The sequence below is a fragment of the Citrus sinensis genome, chromosome 9 (genome assembly GCF_022201045.2).
Source record: "Citrus sinensis cultivar Valencia sweet orange chromosome 9, DVS_A1.0, whole genome shotgun sequence".
Lineage (NCBI taxonomy): Eukaryota > Viridiplantae > Streptophyta > Magnoliopsida > Sapindales > Rutaceae > Citrus > Citrus sinensis.
Window position 1 is genome coordinate 12489928 of NC_068564.1, and position 6618 is coordinate 12496545.

A 6618-nucleotide genomic window follows, 5' to 3' on the forward strand; every position below is an offset into this window, starting at 1 on the left:
ATATAGATATGGAATGAAAATAATTGAAAATACAAATTATAAATATTTAATTAAAGATAATAAACTTAAAACTCAATTGGGAGAGCAATTAATTCCACAAGTTAGATCTTTAGCTTCACCTTTTACCTTAACTTAGAAAATTAGCCACTTATATCGACAAGCAAAACACCCATTTTATTTAACAAACTTGTGAACTCAAATACAAGAAAATTGAAAATAAAAGAGAGGAGAAGAGAAAAATCTCGACTTATTAACTATACTTTTCCCCAAAATTTACTCCAAATTTGCATCAATTTTCTCTAAAAAGAAACTCACTCTTCCATTATATTTTTGGTGAGCTTGCAATCGCAGCCTTTAGATGAGCTTTACAATTACAATCCAAGGTCTAAAATTGCTACCATTATGGAACGTTGGATTTAACATAATAAATTGTTAAAAATAAAGTCAAATCGGGACCTTCCATTGCATCTTTTGTAAAGATGGTTGAATTGAAGTGCATGTAAGCTCAAACACGTGGCACGATATTAGCCGTTTAGAATTGATGTTGGATCGAAGGGCTAGCAATTCTTTAAAAGTCTTCTAGGTCTCTAAAATTTAAATTCCATATTCATTTTCGAATACAAGTATCATGGATTTAAGAATCTACCTATAAAACATAAAAAATAATAAAAAAATTAAGAATTAGCAAAAACATATAATTTATAAAATGGGTTAGGGATTTATGAATGTAATGAAATTGTTAGTGTTATCAATATTGTCAATTAAAAACGATAATTTTAACATTTATTAAATATATAGTTAAAAATGATAATTTTAACATTGATTAAATATATACTTTCTAGTGTTAATCACTATACTTACTCACTTTAGATATTTAGTTGAAAGACTCTCTTATGTGGCATCTTATTATATTGAGTGATGATAGGTCATTAACTAAATAATTTGGGTTTTTTAGGCTTCAACACTCTCAATTCCCTCAGTGTTTCTTCTTTTAAATCCACAACTACCGTGGCTCTCTCATCTCATCTCCACAATTGTTATTTTCTTGTGTTTGATAGCTGCCGTCATCAACTTTTTAAGGTAGTTTGCTTCAAATATGTGCATTAATTTCAAATTTGGTTGTCACGGGTTTTGAATGTGTGAGTAAAACTTGGATGCAAAGTGTGCTAGAGATTTGGGTAATTACTTTAAGCCTGGGTTGTTTTGAAATAAACACATAACTTTTTGCATGCTAAGCTTTTGTTGTCAAATTATTCTTTGTGAACGCTTACCTTCAAATTACTCTTGCAATTATTTCCGTAGATATAGTTCTATTTCATGCTAAATAGAGTTCTTGGCTTTTAATGCTGATAGAAACTGGGTTAAGATAAACTCCAGCTTTAAGATTTATTTTTTCATTCTGTTTTAATTAATTATTTTTCTTTCTTTTGCTATATTGAATATATAAGCTTACTGATATATCAAGTTGTTTGCCATACACTAGAATTATATGCAAGAAGTGTATGGGTTATTTATGTGTACATTTGTATAGATTGTTTATGAAGTTATCATAGAGGTCAAAAGTTTATATTTGATTGATTCGTTAATTTTAACAAATGTTTCACAACTACTAAATTTAGTAGATTATGGAATTGTCTTAATAGAAGTTTTCTTTACATGTGCATGTAATCGACCTCCTTGATACTGGCATATGATATTTATACCGAGTTATATGTCTATTTCTAATTTTATCATTAAAGAGTTCAAACTTAAGTAAGTTACAATGATGCTAAATTTCTCTTCTCTCTCATTTCTCTTTGCTACATTAATCTTGTTTGATGCATAGTTTAATATTGACTGGTCAATGAAGAGAATTATGAGGTAGTAGTTTAATAGTGTTGTGTTATATATTGTTGTTGTAATACTAGTGGAAACAATGTTGGCAGTCATGGGTTACATCGCATGTTACCAACATTTGTCGTAACTAGTGTGTTTTGTTTTTTTCCCAAAGGCACTGTTACTATTTATAATCGAAATCACTGTCGTGTCATATAAAAAAAAAAGAAAATTAAGAATTTGTGAGCATAAATTTTGTTGATATCTAATACGTTATTGTTTCTATTTGTAGAAAATCTATTTAATCACAGTGTCTTTCTAGCACAGGTGAAATTCCAAACCTATCGTTGAAAGCTTGTGAAAAATGCTACAATGATAATAAAAACTTACGGACTTCACATACAAAAGAGAATCTGAATTGTAAGTTTTGGAAGTGCAAAGGATGTGGGGCTTCTGAATGAGATGACAGTGATTGCCCCCCAACCCTTTGACAGTTCCAGAAGCAAAGGCAGCAGCTTCAATAGTTCCATCTCTCTAACCCACAAGAGTTTCGATAGAGGGTAAAGACCCGGATAAAGAGGCAAATCCATATAAAATCCCATACAAAAATGATTAATTATTGAAGAAAGAAAAATGGGTTTATTTAGCTGAATCCAAGATTCCTAAAAAAATAGAGATTAAATCCATTGCAATGCGCTTTTGTTTTCAGTTTGATGTTCTACTCCGAATGAGCCCCTTTCAAGCGAGCTTTTGGGAATGATTTGATTTCGATGAACCACAAGCAACCCCCAGCGACCAGTTACAAACAACAAAAATACAATGAATGAGGAAATGAAAACTATACAATTTTTGTGTTTCTGTATTTCCATTTTGATTATTATTATTTGAGATTAGTATAGGGCTATACGGACTCGAACCGTAGACCTTCTCGGTAAAACAGATCGAACTAATTCTTATCAAAATGATTCGAACTCTTTCAAAGACCCAACATGCATTTTTTTTTTTTTGCATTGGGCTCTTTCATTAACTGATAGAAATATCAGTTAGTCTACCATATTTTTTTCTTGACAGACAACTAAGGAAATGGCTCCATGTGCTCTAATTCATTATTTGGATTCGGATATAGGAGCACTCCCAAAGTGTTTCAAAGAAGGGTTATCTTGACGTAGGTCTGCTTATGGCCTAGATCAACCTAAACGAAATGGAGTCTCTATCATCCTGATTAAAGAATCACATATGACCTATGACAATAATTTAAATTGGCCCAGTGGTAGAGCGATGGGAAGAGCAGTGGATCTAATGACTTTCGAGGGATGGAAAATTAAAATATTAGGGAGAATAAAATTGACATCTTATTAAGAGAAGTTCATAAGTTAGGGCGTCAAATGGAATGCTTGTCTCTTAAATTTCAATTGTTTCTTAAAGAACTTCAACAAAGATGATAATTTGAATATCAAAGGCAATTGATGGAGGACGAACTACGAAAAAGGCAACCAAGTCTTATTGAAAAATATGTCCTACAAATCATTATATCTATTTTCATATGTATTATATTTAAGTTGTATTGTATTTTTATCTTTTATTTTGTGAATGGTATGATGAAATTTTAAAATTTGAGTGCGGACATTCTCTTTACAACTAAATCTTGAATTTTCACTTTTTGTCCTTTGGCCACTATAATTTTCACTTGTTGGAATCACTTGTGTGTTATATACACAAGTTATTGCACGTTGGCATGTAAGAACGTGATAGCAGATTAAACTTCAAGCAAATGGACAAACTACTCATTTCTACAAAAATGCAAATGGGCTAGCAAATCCATATGTTAATGCAATAGTTAAACAACTCATAGCCAAACGCTTCTATCAATTTATGGAATGAAAACATACACGTGCATTCTCCATTCTGAAAACACAAATAATCAAAATTTCAAATTAAAATAATCTAACTAATTCAGCCAAGTCTAATTTCTAATAGCACACTTTGCATCAAAGTCTAATTCACTAATTCAAAACCCTTGACACCGAAATTTGAAATTAATGTAATGAATTGAAGCAAATTATCTTACTATGTCGATTACAACAGCTGTCCTAGATGAGACAACAACAGTTGCCACGGTGGCTATGAAGAGGGGATGAGAGAACCATGATGGCTATGGATTGGGGGGGAGGGGGGGGGGAGAGAGACGAGAAATTAAGGGAGAGTAGGGGAACAAGGTGCAGTGAGACGAGAGAGAGAGAGAGAGAGAGAGAGCCAAGAGTGTTGTTGCGTGAGTGAGGGAGAAGGAAGCAAGACGAAATAGAGTGTTTCGTGAGTTGTATTATATTTTTCTTATAACGGTAGATCTTATGCTGAGTACAAAGGACGTGTTTGACACATTGTATTGTATTATATTGTATTGTATTATTTTAATGCTGATGTATTGTATTATACTGTATTGCATTATTTTAATGCTCATGTATTGTATTATATTGTATTACATTAGCACTGTATTATAATAATACTGTACAATGTTTGATACTATACTGTACTGTATTAACTTTTAATTATGTTATGTTTGGTGTTGCATTGTACTATATTAATTTTTTGTGATTAATATAAATTGTATATTATATTAATATTTTATATTATTATTAATTTTAAATTAATATTATTCAAATTTAAATATTTATTATTAGTTATGTTAAATTATTTTTTATAATATAATTAAATAATGTAATATTATATTATATTTTTATGTACTAAGTATTTATTATTAGTTATATTAAATTATAAATTTATTAATAAATTATAAGGCAAAAATATATAATATAATATTACAAATTAAAATTAATATAATATTATTGAATAATGATATTATAATTTTATTAATTTATATTAATAATTATAATGTAAAAATAAACAAATAAAAATTAACATTATATAGTATTATATTATATTAAATTAAAAAGTTATATTTATTTTTATTATTATTATAAAAGAAAAGCAAAAACAAAAGCCAAAAAAAAAGAGGCAAGCAAGCTAATGCGGCAACCTACTTTAATCCCTTGCAAATTTGCTCCAAACATAAGGTTAGTATTATTTTACTGTGAATAGTATTTTAACATCCCATAATGCAATGTAACAAACGTCCCCAAAATGTACTATTCTATGCTTAGTGTTGCTATCATTGTTGTGAGAATATCAGCCATGATATTATTTACTTCCTCAATCAATAGATGTGTCGAATTAAAAAAAAACATGAAAATGAACTTGCATCGGGCCAGAAAGCCTAGCCCAACACGACATGGACAATGGCCAAGCCTATGTTGTGCGGCATACTGTAGGGGCCGGACAACACACTCGGAGTCAGGACTAGGGGTGTTCACAATCTAATCCGATTTGCTTAATCCGTCTAATCCGTAAGAATCCGATCTGTGGATTGGTGGATTGGATATGGATCTATTTCTGTAAATCCTAAAAAATCCACCAATCCGTAAAAAAAAAATTATTTAATTAAAAAATAAAACTTGTAAATATGACATTAGTACTTACAAGTAAATAAATAAGTTAAAATGTACTTACATTAACACTATATTAAATCTTATCCGATAATAACATAACATAAAAAATAATTAAATAAACAAATATAGTTTCTAAATGGTTAATTTTCATGGATTGATCTAAACAAATGATATTTTTTTCTTTTTGGTGTGTTATATTTTGAAACTTTATTTTCTAACTTTATTTAAATAATTAATTAATTAATTAAAATCTTATTTAATTTTAAAAATTTTAAATTGGCAGTATAATTATTTTTATATTAAATTTTTTTATTTAGTTAGTTTGTAGATGTGATAGAATTAAAATTTTCAGTTCGCAAACCAAGCCGTAAAATGATAAATTGGATATGAATTGAATTAAATCTGTATCACATCCGCAGACATATGGATTGAATTTCAGCAATTCATAAATTAGATTAAATTAAAAATTTATAATTTATAAAATTGTAAATCGGATATGGATTGATGTCCAATACGTAAAATCTGATTCGCAAATACCCAGGGGTTTTTTTATTTAAATATGCCCTATTTGTGCTTAAATACCAAATCTATACCCCATTACATACATATACCTCGTGAAAGTGTAAAAAGTCAAAAATAACTTTAAAAAACCATCTATTTACGTTTACTTCCTCTCTCATAACTTCTACATAATAACATAACCAAAATCGAGTATACTCGACTTTTTACCTGACTTAATTAAAAGGAAGATTTTCATTTCAATTTGAGTCGAATATTCTCGACTCTTTACTCGACTTACTTGAAAAAATTAAAAAAATTTCAGATAATTTTTTATTTCAATTGAAGTTGAGTATTCTCAACTATTTACCCGACTAACATGAAAAAATTGAGAATTTATGCTGAATTACTAATTGTGTATGGTTTGGTTAAATAGTCGAGTATTCTCGACTATTTACTCGACTTAATTGAAAAAATAAAAAAAATTTCAGATAATTTTTTATTTCAATTGAAGTCGAGTATTCTCGACTATTTACCTGACTAACATGAAAAAGTCGAGAATTTATGTTGAATTACTAATTGTGTATGATTTAATTGAAGTCGAGCATTCTCGACTATTTATCCGACTTCGAAGAGTTGGGTTTAGTTTTATGAGGATTTAGTTGTGATTATTTTTACACTTTCTCTAATTTTTTAAAATATGTGTAAAATTTAAAAATATTATAATTTTAGATATATATTAGATATTTTAAAAGAAATGAAGTATATCCCACGCAATTCTCCCCTAACGAGGACGTCCCAA